At 38.9% G+C, this 16,684-nt stretch overlaps 1 pseudogene; it reads right to left on the bottom strand.

The window, feature by feature from the left end:
- Positions 1-9,926: 9,926 nt before the first annotated feature.
- On the bottom strand, positions 9,927-11,019 carry LOC127129852 (transportin-1-like; annotated as a pseudogene).
- Positions 11,020-16,684: the final 5,665 nt, after the last annotated feature.

The raw sequence follows: 16,684 nt of genomic DNA on the forward strand, positions 1-16,684 counted from the left end.
ACTGCTTGATCAAGGCGAGTATCCAGAGGGGAAAAGAATATCAATACCGCAACTGGGTACTGATAACCGCAAAGAGGGGATTACATCTACCGGTTTGTAGGCAGAAAACCACGGAAAAGTAACCGTCATCAATCAGGATGAGCACAAAGGGTTAACTCCACCAAGGGGAGAACGTGGGATTTTACAACTACCGATTTGTAGGTAAAAGCCCACAAATTCCGCTGAGGATAAGATGAATGAGTACCGGTTAGTGAGCCACTATTCATTCATGCCCCAGGGCAACACAAGAGACAGTCAACAAGAAGCCAATTTAGGATCGATCCAAAAAGGCCAACTGAAACAAGACTCATCCTAATGAGGAAAGAACTCAATAGGGAAAACCCATCCCATTAGGGAGGGAACGGAAGCAACCGTCATCCACGAGGATGTATCTCAGTGGGGAAATGGCAGGAAAGGATGGACACTTTCTGCTTAAGGGGCAGACTCTACATGGAGAGATCAGACACACCCACATCTGCTAGGGGAATACTGGGTAGAACCAGGTTTTTCTTTCACCAACGGATGAGGAAATAAACCTCTCTGGGGGTACCACTCCTGAGTGCCGTCAGGAGCAACTGTAGCGAAAGCGTTGTACAGACGTCGAACAAGAAGCTGCCTCTGCCGGGGAGACGGTCTGATCGGGTTAACACATGAATGCATATGTTTGAATTTTTTTTATGGCGTAATGCTCCATTATGAATGGAAATTCTACGCGTTTTGAGGATGCAATGATCACTACATGCAAAATGCAGAGTGAATGAAAACCCCGCTAGGGAGCCCACTGATCAAATACTCCACTCTGTGGGGAGACTCTGCTGAGGAAATCTGCTTGATGAAAACTCTGTAGGGAGAGCACTGACTTCTCACTCATGCTGGAGAACAGAGATACCAAGAATCAGCCAGATCTCTGGTGAAAATAGATAAGCATCGATGAAGTTCCTCATGTCAACCACTCTGCTGAGGACCTACCTGAGAAAATGACGGAATACTGAGACGTCAATCCTCCAAATACCGAATCGTTGCAGAAAAGCATCCGTGCCAGGGAGAGGAGAAGACTGCTCTGCTGGAGAGACGAAAATTGAAGTCTTCAGTACACCTACTGCTTGAGAACTGGCCCACGATAATGTCCAAAACAAAAACCTTGCTGGGGATGCCCCACGATAGGGCTCAAACAGCACTCTATTAGGGATGCCCCACCATAGGGCTAACAGAGACTTGGAGAAAACATGTTGCACTGTCGGGGACGTGAAGATGAACAACTTCAACCAACACTGCACTGAGCAACCTCGCTGAGGAGAGACCATGAAAAGGTTCTACAGGACAAAGATACAGTTATGCTCGAGATACGAACGACTGTCTTACCCGTCGGTAATCATACCACCTTTGGGAGAGCATTGCGGGTCTCCTAGGTATCCTTTCATCATTGTGAATGTTCACTTTGTTTAAGAACAATTTTGTGAAAAATTTTGTTTATTTTGAAAACAATGATACTTTATCAATTAAAACATGCAAAACATTTGTTGAGTTGAAACAAATAAGAGTGCAAATAATGGAGTAAAAGCTCAAATCGATGTGATGGAATGGTAGTCTGCAAAGGGCGAGACTCCATAGATCTGTACAAGTTTGAAATCGGTGATATATATTGGAGAGGGCTACATTGAACATAATGACCTTTCCTCAACCATTCTGAATTTCGATGTATTCAAAGCTTCAGTCGACGACGAATCGAGAATCCCTGACGGATGACAGATATAGAACACGGTCTTGTCAAGATGCAGTTACTTGCCAAATCCCTAATTTTGCCTAGATTGCCCCGGTGTGAGGTGCTCAATCTAGCGAGATGCAAATTCTTTTTTCAATGTCTCTAACTTTTGCCTGGGTCGCCCTTTCGGGTTTTCAATCCACCGAGACGCTCCTTTTTGCCTAAGTTACCCTTTGGGGTGTTCAACTTAGCGAGCTGTTTTGCTTTTTTTTGTTTAGGCTAAGTATTTCTTGACTGCATCTGGATTCACAGGACGAGTGAACTTCTTCATCCATTGCTGTAAGTGTCAAAGCACCGCCTGAAAAGGCTCTCTTGAAAACATATGGACGTTCATAGCTTGGAGTCCACTTGCCCCTGGAATCGGGCACGAAAGACAAGACTTTCTTGAGCACAAGGTCATTTTCTCAGAACTCGAGACTCGACCTTCTAGTCGAATGCTTTCGTCACTCTCTGCTGATATAACTGACCATGACACCTGGCAGTTAATCTCTTCTTTTCGATCGAATTCAGCATCAGTCAACTTGGGACTTTGAGGGTGCTATTTTTCCTTTGTTTTTTCTTTTGATTTTGCTTTTGATTTCTTTTGATTTCTTTTGCACCCTTTCTTTCTTTGTTTTTTTTTTTTTGATTGATTTTTTTTTTGATGCCCCAGTTGGCTGTTCTGCTGATTCTCGAGATGCAGCTGAGTGATCTTCTTTTCTTGCTCAAGAAGTCGGGAAATCTCGTCAGGAATCCCTTCAACATCATCTTCTTCTACTTCGAATACAGGGAATTCAAAATTGGGAGATGACGTCTGATCATTATTGTTCAATGGGTTTGAGAAACAACCTGCATAATGATTTCGATATGAAAAGCTTTTTGGAAAACAAACAAGACAATCGTTATGCAGATGAAAAGATTGCTTTTATTCCTGTTTTTAGGGTTTTTTGTGATCACCAATTTCATGCAAAAAGCGAAAAGGGAAAACAATTGGAAAAACAAATGTTTAACATGCATTTACTTGAATGAAAATATCATTGCACAAAATGTTGCCAACAATGTCATCACTTCTCCTTTTGGCATGGGAGAAGGGTTTTTAAACAAAGTGATTATTACTCTGACTTATGAACAACTGTAGGAACGCCCACAGTGACCCAATTGTGATAGATCCCACCAGGGATAACAACTGTCAGAATCTCTTGCATTAGTAGCTTCTGCTTTTGATCAACCCTCTTTGTTGAAGACCTCAGGAGAAAAGCCAACGCCAGCCCGCGACTTGTTATCTTCAAGCTTGATTAACACGGGGACCCAAGTCTTCAAAGTTCAGAATACCTGACTGCACGAGGTCTTGAACCTTCATTTTCAACTGAAAGCAACTATCCACATCATGACCAGGAGCACCCGAATGATACACACAATGCTGCTCAGGCCTATACCACCACCGAGGGTTGACGGGTATAGCCGGCGGGTCTCTGGGAGTAATCAAGTTCCGCTCTATCAACGAGGGATACAACTCTGAGTATGACATAGGGATCAGATCAAAAATGACCCTCTTCCTCTAATTACTTGTACCGGCTTGATTATCATAGGGAGGCTGGTAAGCCTGCTGTTGCGGACGATGTTGCTGATGTTGATACCGCTGAGTTGGCCTTCCCTGTTGCTGTTGGGTTGCTGGAATAGTCACAGCGGCAGCTTGACGATATTGTCCTCTGTTCGCACTCCCTCGCCGGTACACAGCATTTGTTTCACTCTCTCCCCTTTTGGGTGCCCCAAAGGATGGCTTCTTAGAACTTGAAGAATTTGCAGAGCCGGGATCTTGTATCTTTCCTGCTTTGATAAGGCTCTCAGTCCTTTCCCCACAAACAACAACATCAGAAAAGCTACTGAACGGGCAACTTCCCATGCGGTCCATGAACACACCTTGCAAGGTCCCAATGAACATGTCAGTCAGCTCTCTCTCCAGCATAGGAGGTTGCACTCTAGCGGCTAGCTCACGCCACCTCTGGGCATACTCTTTGAAGCTTTCCTTGGATTTCTGACACAAACTCTGCAATTGGGTTCGGCTCGGCGCCATGTCCATGTTGTGCTTGTATTGCCTCAGAAAGGCTTCACCCAGATCTTTCCAGCTCCTGACTGATTCTTTTCTCAGGTCCATGTACCAGTCCAAAGATGCCCCGGATAGACTATCTTGGAAAAAGTACATCCACATCTTCTCGTCATTAGTGTATGCGGAAATCTTTCTAAAATAAGCTTGCACATGGGTGCGAGGACAGGAGGTACCGTTGTACTTTTCGAATGAGGGTGCTTTGAACTTGTACGGGATCCTCAAACCCTCTACTAGCCCCATATTTGTAACATCAAATCCGAGGGAGTTTTGGCATTCCATCGCACGGATCTTCTCAGCCAGGGCATCAACCTTGCGATCCATATCCTCGACTCTGACCACCTCATCATCTTCACTCAGCATCGTGAACATGTCCTCTTGTCTGTCGACAAAAGGAGCTGGATGACGAACAGGAGCTCGGGTAGCTCTAGCATTGACCTCTGCAGCAAGAGGCTGGCCATCAACTCTTATCCCCCTGAGTTCTTCTCCTGTAGCATAACCATGAACGGGAGCAACAACAACATTAACAGTCTCAAAACCAGGTGGAGCAATAGGTGAACCACGGTTAGACGCCTGAATGACCGTCTCCTGTCTCTGAACCAAAGCACGAAGCTCCTCCTGACCCTGAGCAACCCCTTGCATCATTGTTATGAACTGGGCCATGTTCGCCCTCATCTCAGCCAACTCGGTCTGAACTTGATCCATGCTTCTCTGATGGTTGAGTCTAGTTGAATACCGGTGAGGTCGCTGATCAGCTATCCTGCCTGACAAAGGAACCAGAGTGAGAAGTCCGAACTAGAACACCTGTTATGCGAGAATGATATGTATATGATGTGCGTAATGCATATGCAGATTACATTTCTTTTTCTGTGCATATATTGTATTTTTTTTTTTGAAGATAGACATGCTATGATGCAAGTTATGCAGACATGACTGGTCAGCTGCGTGTCACACGGCACAGGATCAAAACTCCGGCTTGAACTCAGAATCACCCATTCATCTGAAACCCCAAAGTCATCTGGTCAACTGTCATCTGAGCCCAATCTGAAGAACCAAACCTACATCTGTGCAACCTCAAACTCAGCCCAGGGGTCCGAAATAAACGGAACCCTCTGATAATGGCCAAGGTCAAACCTCCGGCGTCCAAAAATAGAGATCCATAAATCCGGCTGAACCATAGTCACTATCACAGCATCACTGGCAGAAGCTGTACTGGCAAACATCAAACCCGCCCCTCACAGGTGAATTCTAACAAGGTCATCCTAGGGCGGACAATGGTCTCGACAATCGGGCAAAGATACTCAATGGGTTTGCCCTTTCGGGTGTGCCATTGTAGCTCCCTTAAGATCGTCTCAACCACGAATCCGGGAAAGAACGGTCACCAGAGTCAACAGTTCAGATGAAGTAATTCAACCAAAGTGGAATACCCACAGAGGCAAGCACTATCAAATGAACCTCGTCCGGCTTGTGGTACATCATGTTGCCAGGCACATGTTGACCTAACATGAAGGAGGCAACATGAGACCACACTAATCCTAGGTGTATACTCGGGCCTGGGTTTTAGCCCCACTCAGAACACCCACCCCAGACAGAAGAACCACCTGCACAGGAGACAGTTCAATGCCAGTATGATGCATGCAAACGTACATGCAAACAATAAATGCAAACAATAAATGCACATATATACAATGAATGCAATAAATAACAGCACAAAGCAACCAAGGCCCTAGCCTAGAGAGCGCTAGGAGAGACTCGCTTAGGGAAGATGGACCAGCACAGGTCAACTTCTTAGATCCCCAGCAGAGTCGCCAGCTGTCGCATTACGCGAAAAACCGGCGGGAAAACAAGAACAACAGAGCCGCCACCGTGCGTTATTTATCCCAAAAGAGGGAAAGGAAACGCTCGAAGTAAACCTGGAAAAAGCATGGTCTCGCGACTAAAGAGAATGGGATCGGGAGTCGGTTATGCGAAGGGAAGGTATTAGCACCCCTACGCATCCGTCGTACTCGACGGGATCCACGCACAATAGGAAGGGAAAATGGTTGCTAACACACTGCTCAAATAAACATCTACACAGGCTGAAAGAGACACAAGAAAACAGACTGAAACTGACTCGGCAGGATATCGCATCCTGGGCCTACTTAGTCTATCAAGCATAGACATCAGAGTCAAAGTAGTTCGGACTGGGGAAACGACACATGCTCGCTAGGATATCGCATCCTATGCATACGTATCTCCTTTGGACGAAGGAGAATCAGAGCATCCGTAGCTCGGCTGACACGCACACAAACAGAAACAGGCAAAGGCAAACGTGGAGCCTGAATGCCAATCACTGGACTTACATCAGCATCCGAACCAAAACACACACAAGGAGGCAAACGTGGAGCCTGAATGCCAATCACGGGGCTTACATCAGCATCCGAACCGAACGAACTCACACTGGAACCCGAACGCCACTCGATGGACTTACATCAGCTTCCAAGCACACAACAAGAAGAAGGGTCTCGATTGCAACCAGGGCAAGAGAAAGGGGAGGTCTCAATCGCAACGAGGGCGAGAGAAAAGAATTAGTGTTAGTTGTTAGTCAAACTCGACAAGACATCGCATCTCGTGCCTACGTATCTCATATGGACATGAGAATCAGAGTTGCCGTAGTTCGGCTAAACTATTCCTGTTGGTTTGTGTTTTTTAAGTGGATAACGTCACTACGCAATCTACCGGATGCTCGACCTTTGGAGACTTACTCACCTGTAGTAGAAGGAGTTAACGTATCCTTAAGAGGGGATAATGTTTGTTTGTGTTTTAGGAAAGCTCAAGCAAGAAAGGAAGTCCTATACGAAGGAACCGTGCTACCTTAATTGTCGTGCAAACGAGACTACGCGGAGTCTAGCAAACCTAGGGGATACAATCACACCACACAAACATATACAGCATGAAATAAACACACCAACAAGGGGCTCAAACATCAGGGCTAGGCTTTAGTCGAGGGGTCATATCAACCTCAACAAACAAGCCTCTGTATCGGGGTCAGGTTAGCTCTTAACCTTGCCATTGAGGGGCTAAGGTGAAGCTGATGAAAGGTGAGTGAAGATGAGACTTCACAGCTCTTATCCCTGGTCAGGGAGAGCATCAGACAAGGGAGCGTGGGTCCAAAATGGGGGGACCCTTCTACGCTCAAGACATAGACTCGACTGTACAATGTACAAGATCTTGGGTTTGTGTCCCAATGCATCAAACACAAGTAGTGTGAGCAGAGGGACGACTCAACAGAAGAGTGGGAGATAGACTGCATATCTCTATGATCCACCAATTGCCTTAATCAAGGTCTTTACCTGCTTAGGGACAAAGTTAAACAATCACAAACATTGCCCCGAAAGGGGGACTTCAGACAGGTGCCTGGCCAAGTAACAGGCCAGGTCTTCCAGACTACATGAAGTCAGAAGATTATACCTCAATGGTAAGCAACCACAAGCTAGCAAAGCAAAGTTCAAAATGAACTCAAAGCCACTTAGGTACCTGTGAAAAAATCTAAAACAATCAGTTAAACTGTATAGACAGACAACCACCAGTCAATATTAAACAGACAGACAAAGCATCATTAGATAATGAGCAAGGCACAAGCACAAGTGAATTTGTTCTCAAAGCCTACAAAACAACACGACGTTAGCCAACATCAACCAATAATCAGGCTTAAATGAATGAGGCACTCCAATCACGGCAATATGCCTTTGAACCTGAAATCCATAATCCAAACAGTGAGTCCAAACCACTAGGTCAAAGCCTAGGGTCAAAAGAGGGAAAAAAATCCAGAACGGAAGCTGATACTCCACGTGAAATTCATTTACTCAAGTGATAACATGTCCTAAAATTAAGGGAGCATGCAAGATTGAATTACTTCTAAGCCCAGGGGTAAAATAGTCATTTCACAATTAGGGGTTAATTTTGAATTAAATTTCTATTTACAAAATTCTAATTAAAAGTCAATTAAAATCTAAGCTAGATTTAATATTCTAAAAAATCCAAGAGATTATCTAATTCTAATATTTCTAATTGTTAATTTCTAATATTCTAAGCTAGTATCCTAATTATTAACAGTAACTAAACTATTAACAGTAACTAATTATTAACAGTAACTAATTAACTTTTTCTAATTATTAACAGTAACTAAACTATTAACCTATTAATCACACCTACTTATTTCTAAAAACTCTATTGGACTATACTAAAATTATTTCTAATTATCTAATTATTCTAATTATCTAAACTACTCCTAATATCAATTAATTCTAATAACATTGCCAATTAATTCTAAACTATCTAATTATTCTAACATTTCTAATTATCATAATTCTAAACTAATCATAAAGATATTCAGAACCAATTATGAACTAAATTCTAGAGTTATTCCTAAAATATCTAAACTATCTTCTAATCCCTAAGCCACACCTTAATTAACTATATCCTAATTAACTAGACCACACCTATCAACTACACTGTAATCTAATTGATATCACTTATACACTACCGCACAAATCCAGCAACAGGCTGAAGGAAACAAACAACCGAAACAAAAAAAAAGAGAAAAGTGCTTAATGGATAAGTAGCAACACGTTTTCAACCACCACGACTCCGTTTCACCACGAACCTAGGTTCCATCCCCGTTCTGCCGCGCCGGAGTTCTTCACCGACGGCAGCGGAACTCCTACAAACACGACCTCCACACGGCCAAACTCACTGCGATTCCCTTAATCCAAATCCACTGTTGATCCAACCTAATCTCTATTCGAAAATGCAAACCGAAGCAAAAGTTCTCACGAACCCTAGATTGAATATTCCCAAATCCGGTCCTCATACGGAGGTAATCGAGCTTGCAAGTTTGGGAGAATCATTCACTGGATCCATATTTGCACAATGATAATCAACGCGAGTAAAATCGGTGGAGTTTCACATACCTTCGTCGTCGACGGTGACGCACGCGGCGGACGGCGTTTGGATACTGATGCGGTACAAAACAATCGCTTATCTACTCTCCTATTCTTCGTCTACTCCAATCTTCCTCGCCGTTCCCTGGTACTTTGAATCGTGGCGCTTACGTATCTTGACTTGTAATCGTGGAAGGCGCGGTTCGATTGTTGGATTCGAGAAGATTCACTGAAGCAAGGGACACCATGGATTGAGGACGGAATCAAGGTCCAGCAAGAAACAACCAATGAATTCGCCGGCAAAGACGACCGGCGCAACGACGATGTTACTGGAAGTTCGTCTCAGGTATTTTCTTGGTGCTTTCCCTCTTTCTTCGCCTTATCTTCCTTCTTCTGTTATGGATTCTTCTTTTTCTCTACTCGCGGTTCTGTTCTAATCTCTTCTTCTCCCTGTGTTTTCTGTGTTTTGGTTGCAGAGACTGAGGCAGAGTGAATTCTAGCTCGACCAATCAAAGCTTCAACGTGGAGCTTTGATGGCTTTGTCTCAGAGCTTTGGTAAGGGTGGAATGGTGGTGAAGATGCGGAATAGAAGATGGAAACTGGAAGATGCAGGTTGAAAGTGATGATTGAAGAAGAGTTCTTGGACCGATTCACGGTGGTTGAAGGTTTGTTACAGGTGGAAGAAGAAGCTGGAAAAGTTTGTTAGAGGTTGATGGATTGAGGGCAAAAACGATTTTAGAATGAGAGGGAAAATTTTCTCCAAAACCAATGATTGGCAATGATTGCAGCTTATATAGCAGGATCAAAGGGGCAAATTGGAGAATTAAATCTGAAAATGGTTCAATCTGCACCATCCAGCTGGCACTTAAATGAAGGTAAGTCTTGAATTATGAATTAAGTCACGTGGTTTTTACCACAAGGTCAAATTTCTAATCCATTTGCCTTCAATCTTTTGATCCATGGATAACTGAATTGACTTACATCGGGTGACTTGCTTCTTTACCTGAACTGCTCTTTTATGGTCTATGCAGGTTTGTGGTTTTATTCTCTTGGCTTTTCACGTGCCGTCTTTTTTCTTCAATTTTCTTTTGGCTTGGTGCTGCTGCGTGCCGCTCATGCTTCAGCTTTTGGTAGTTGAGTTTGGACTGCAGTGCTGTTGTTTTTTACAGGGAGCTTTGTCTATTGCAGCATACGGTTTGGTCCATAACCTGCTTTTGGTCTGCAACAAGGCTTGTTGCATCGCAGGATTTTCGGCATTGAGGATTGCTTAACATGTATTATTTGCCACTGAAAGAACCGCTTGTACCTTTGAACTTTTCAGTTGTTTGGCAGCAACTCCAAGAATCTCAGGCAAACATGGGTGCAAATGAATCACACACACTCGAGCAAGGTCCCCCAGTAAGGCAAAGGCACTTTGTCGAACATTGGGAGCATCATCCGTACAACAATGCAAAAGTAGGTCTCTCAGAGAACATTGTGAAGCCAACTGTTCCACTGCTAAGACCCTCTGCTAAACCAGAAAGCAGATCAAGAGAGCACACAATGAATTCCTTGTCATACTGAGCCCTAGCTGCAGCAGGATTGGCCTTGGCCAATTGTTGGGTCTGAATTATATTTATGCACTTCCCAAATACAGGTTCAATAAATTGAGTGAATCCAGTATCCAATGCCTGTGCTATAGAAGTAAAGCATTCTAGGAGTGGAAAGAGATCTTTGTCTGAATTTGAAAGCTGTTGCCACTTCTCAGTTAATGGTTGCATGAGAATGTCAATATAAACAGGTTAATTCAGCTCTCCCTCAACAGCTTCAGCTAGAGTTCCAACAACATTGTACACAATTATGAGGGGTTTCGTCTCTGATACTTCCCGAATGCAGCCACTAGGTGCTTTAATACGATTTCCAAGCGTGGTACCAGCTCTTCTGCAGCCTCCTCTTCAAGTGTTGCAAAGTTCTGCAATATTTCATGACAGGCTGGATAAGATAAATGAGATACCCTTGCTTATTGGTTGTATGTCTATGCATTAATTCCTTGTATCATGACCGTGACTCTGTTATGATTTTGACTTGTGGTTCAATGTCCTGCTAGGTACGATGACAACTTGGTCAGCAAAGTGGCAAAGTACCTCAACCTTCATTGCTTGAGAACTGTGGATGTCAAGCCCTGTATGGAGCTGTTGAATGGCTTTGGTCTCCCTTGTAGGCCATGAAGGCATATGGTAATGGTGGCTGATCAAAGCATGCTACCAAGTGACCAAACTTGAATTTGAAGCATCATGCATACATGGAAAGCTCAAAGGCCAAGAATGAAAAATCAACCTTAGAAGTAAAATTAGGATTTGGATTCTAGGATGAGAAGGGTTTGAGTTGATTTTGGTCAAAGTTGACCAAAAAGTCAACTGTTGACCAAAGTCAACAATTGGTCAACACATCTTTCTTTGGATTTTTATCATGTAATGAACCTTTTATGATCATGTAATGAATGACATTTCCTCACTTGAATGAACTTGGATTGGTATTTGAACTAAATGGCTCTTGAAATGAATTTGAAGTTATTTTTATATGAATAAATGGTTCTTGAATAGGTATTGGAACAGAGTGAAATGGATAGTATAATGACATTGACTGAACTAATCCTGAGTGACGCTCCAATGATAATCATGAAACAAAAGACTTAGAAAGGACCAAGATGTGCTGAACTACAACCTTCATAAACCAAACACTAGAGCCACTGATCATGAGTACGGTAAATAGAGACACAACCAAGAACTCCACCCGGATGAACCAGGACCAAGAAGTTGCTGAATGCAAGTTGACCAAGCAAGGAGATCAAGCATCTTGAATGATGATGTACCAGCCGAACTAAGATTAGGAAGCCACAATATAGGAGTTTGACCTGATTAGGGTATGGAACCATGACCAAGTAAAGGCCTTTAAATCATGGTCTTGATCCCTCCAGAAACCACCGTTGACACCAGATTTAAGCATAATACCCGAGCATCTCCACGCTAGGGTTAGATTGGGGCCACCCCAAATTCACTGAGAAATCCTAGTTTCCACTAGGTGTAAGAATAAAGCTCTGAATTCAAGTCACTGCCATCTTGTGTTGAACCTTGCTTATGTAGATGAAATGCATGCTCCTGATGATATGCAAATGTTAATAACCTAAAAATGAAATGAATGTACAAAATGGTAGGGTGCAAATTTGAGGTGCTACAATTATCTATTACTTATTTTATGAACATAACCCCTAATTCTTATTTTCTTTCTTTTCTGAAATCTATTTTATATAAATATACTACTCCATCATTCTAATTTAAAATTGTCTTTAATGATATTGACACATTTCTTATATTAATAGTTAGTTTTGTTGATTTCCAATATAAAATCAATATTATTTATTAATATATTTTTAATAATAGTAGTCAGAGGAATGCATATGTGGGTAAAGGTTTAAAAAATAATGGTAACCTTGGGGGTGGGGGGAAATAATAATAAATTTTTCTTTGGTATTTTTAATGGACAAATGATTTGAAACTGATTTTTGTTTTTTCAAAACTGACACATATTATGAGTCTGATGGATTAATTAATTCTTTTTCACGAAAGGTCGTGTTACTTAAAACCATATGAACTATCATTAAAATTGATATAATAATAAACTTTCATCAGTCAAACAATTGAAACATTCACATTTATAACTACATGTAAATGGAATAACAACTAATCAATAAAATACAATTACAATAACTTTTATTAAAACCATTTAAAATGTTTCAATGAAACATAGGTGGTTTCGTGGTGTAGTTGGTTATCACGTCAGTCTAACATACTGAAGGTCCCCAATTTGAGCCTGGGCGAAGCCAATTGGTGTTAACTCTAATTTAAATTTTAATGCTTACCACTATATTTTTGTAAATTTTACAATGCATCAACTTTAATTTCAAAAGTTAATTTACAATTTTGTGAATCAACTAAATAAATTTTATTTTCTAGAATGAGCCAAAGAGACATGTTGTAAGAGAGAATATAGCTACATTACATATTATTTAAAAATGACTAGGACGAAGAACGAAGTTGATTAAGCACTTTGAAGACGATAGACACATTGCGATCAAAACCGTACCAGACAGGCCGCTATGACTAGTTGAAGAGAAAACGGAACAGTGTCATGTCCAATTAAACATAATAACCCATAAAACAAAACCATAAAAATCGATTGTGAACCGCTGAAATCGAAAAAAAACAGCATTTCAGAAGGTTCATAGTCTGGGATATAGAATAAATCATCTTTTCAAGTCTTATAGAGAGACTGACTCGTCTTTTTATCTTGATGAGTGTGGAAGTAAAGGATAAAATACTTTAACTGGGTGATCGCCAAATGTGGGAGGCAAGAAAAAGAATAGAAGTTGTTGAGAAGAGAATAAGTTACCAAACAATACAAATCTATGTTATCTTTGGTGGAGGCCGAGTAAATGGAGTATAGAATATTGTTTTCAATTTATTATAGTTGAAGTGGAATTTAATGGATAGTCCCATACTACCTTTTTTTTATGTTCACATCAAAAAAAATCGTTATTTATTTGTGTTATTATTATGTAGTAGTTTAAAGTGTCATAAAATTCTTTTTCCAAACTAAAACTTCGTATTGTGAATTAAGAGATTATGACTAAGTCCTATGAATAATCTTTCTATTAAAAACAATTTAAGATCAAATACCAAATTTATTCCTTGTGTTTATTTACAAATTCAATACTCACTCGTGTAGTACTACCATATTTGTATAAAATATGGAAATTTTATTTCTTTGGTAATAAAACAAATAAATATATCTTATATTAAATTAAAATTGTCAAATGAATTGTTTCCGATTCGACATTGGCTCGACTCTAGCCAAAACTTAAAACCTTACACTCTTATCTACACCAGTTTATTGTTTGGTTCAGTTTTAACTATTGTTATATATACAATGAATTAGGTAGCAAAATCCAAAAGTGTTCAACCCATAATTAGGTCTCATACCATAATTGACTCTCACAACACTCCTATTTAAATATGTGATTAAATTCACTGTTAACTACTTTACTTAACTAGAATTCATTTAAATTCTCAACATTATCTATTACTTATTTTATGAACATAACCCCTAATTCTTATTTTCTTTCTTTTCTGAAATCTATTTTATATAAATATACTACTCCATCATTCTAATTTAAAATTGTCTTTAATGATATTGACACATTTCTTATATTAATAGTTAGTTTTGTTGATTTCCAATATAAAATCAATATTATTTAATAATATATTTTTAATAATAGTAGTCAGAGGAATGCATATGTGGGTAAAGGTTTAAAAAATAATGGTAACCTTGGGGGGTGGGGGGAAATAATAATAAATTTTTCTTTGGTATTTTTAATGGACAAATGATTTGAAACTGATTTTTGTTTTTTCAAAACTGACACATATTATGAGTCTGATGGATTAATTAATTCTTTTTCACGAAAGGTCGTGTTACTTAAAACCATATGAACTATCATTAAAATTGATATAATAATAAACTTTCATCAGTCAAACAATTGAAACATTCACATTTATAACTACATGTAAATGGAATAACAACTAATCAATAAAATACAATTACAATAACTTTTATTAAAACCATTTAAAATGTTTCAATGAAACATAGGTGGTTTCGTGGTGTAGTTGGTTATCACGTCAGTCTAACATACTGAAGGTCCCCAATTTGAGCCTGGGCGAAGCCAATTGGTGTTAACTCTAATTTAAATTTTAATGCTTACCACTATATTTTTGTAAATTTTACAATGCATCAACTTTAATTTCAAAAGTTAATTTACAATTTTGTGAATCAACTAAATAAATTTTATTTTCTAGAATGAGCCAAAGAGACATGTTGTAAGAGAGAATATAGCTACATTACATATTATTTAAAAATGACTAGGACGAAGAACGAAGTTGATTAAGCACTTTGAAGACTATAGACACATTGCGATCAAAACCGTACCAGACAGGCCGCTATGACTAGTTGAAGAGAAAACGGAACAGTGTCATGTCCAATTAAACATAATAACCCATAAAACAAAACCATAAAAATCGATTGCGAACCGCTGAAATCGAAAAAAAACAGCATTTCAGAAGGTTCATAGTCTGGGATATAGAATAAATCATCTTTTCAAGTCTTATAGAGAGACTGACCCGTCTTTTTATCTTGATGAGTGTGGAAGTAAAGGATAAAATACTTTAACTGGGTGATTGCCAAATGTGGGAGGCAAGAAAAAGAATAGAAGTTGTTGAGAAGAGAATAAGTTACCAAACAATACAAATCTATGTTATCTTTGGTGGAGGCCGAGTAAATGGAGTATAGAATATTGTTTTCAATTTATTATAGTTGAAGTGGAATTTAATGGATAGTCCCATACTACCTTTTTTTTATGTTCACATCAAAAAAAATCGTTATTTATTTGTGTTATTATTATGTAGTAGTTTAAAGTGTCATAAAATTCTTTTTCCAAACTAAAACTTCGTATTGTGAATTAAGAGATTATGACTAAGTCCTATGAATAATCTTTCTATTAAAAACAATTTAAGATCAAATACCAAATTTATTCCTTGTGTTTATTTACAAATTCAATACTCACTCGTGTAGTACTACCATATTTGTATAAAATATGGAAATTTTATTTCTTTGGTAATAAAACAAATAAATATATCTTATATTAAATTAAAATTGTCAAATGAATTGTTTCCGATTCGACATTGGCTCGACTCTAGCCAAAACTTAAAACCTTACACTCTTATCTACACCAGTTTATTGTTTGGTTCAGTTTTAACTATTGTTATATATACAATGAATTAGGTAGCAAAATCCAAAAGTGTTCAACCCATAATTAGGTCTCATACCATAATTGACTCTCACAACACTCCTATTTAAATATGTGATTAAATTCACTGTTAACTACTTTACTTAACTAGAATTCATTTAAATTCTCAACATTATCTATTACTTATTTTATGAACATAACCCCTAATTCTTATTTTCTTTCTTTTCTGAAATCTATTTTATATAAATATACTACTCCATCATTCTAATTTAAAATTGTCTTTAATGATATTGACACATTTCTTATATTAATAGTTAGTTTTGTTGATTTCCAATATAAAATCAATATTATTTAATAATATATTTTTAATAATAGTAGTCAGAGGAATGCATATGTGGGTAAAGGTTTAAAAAATAATGGTAACCTTGGGGGGTGGGGGGAAATAATAATAAATTTTTCTTTGGTATTTTTAATGGACAAATGATTTGAAACTGAATTTTGTTTTTTCAAAACTGACACATATTATGAGTCTGATGGATTAATTAATTCTTTTTCACGAAAGGTCGTGTTACTTAAAACTATATGAACTATCATTAAAATTGATATAATAATAAACTTTCATCAGTCAAACAATTGAAACATTCACATTTATAACTACATGTAAATGGAATAACAACTAATCAATAAAATACAATTACAATAACTTTTATTAAAACCATTTAAAATGTTTCAATGAAACATAGGTGGTTTCGTGGTGTAGTTGGTTATCACGTCAGTCTAACACACTGAAATTAAACGAAACAGTGTCATGTCCAATTAAACATAATAACCCATAAAACAAAACCATAAAAATCGATTGCGAACCGCTGAAATCGAAAAAAAACAGCGTTTCAGAAGGTTCATAGTCTGGGATATAGAATAAATCATCTTTTCAAGTCTTATAGAGAGACTGACTCGTCTTTTTATCTTGATGAGTGTGGAAGTAAAGGATAAAATACTTTAACTGGGTGATTGCCAAATGTGGGAGGCAAGAAAAAGAATAG

The sequence above is a fragment of the Lathyrus oleraceus genome, chromosome 3 (assembly GCF_024323335.1).
Source record: "Lathyrus oleraceus cultivar Zhongwan6 chromosome 3, CAAS_Psat_ZW6_1.0, whole genome shotgun sequence".
Taxonomy (NCBI): Eukaryota; Viridiplantae; Streptophyta; class Magnoliopsida; order Fabales; family Fabaceae; genus Lathyrus; species Lathyrus oleraceus.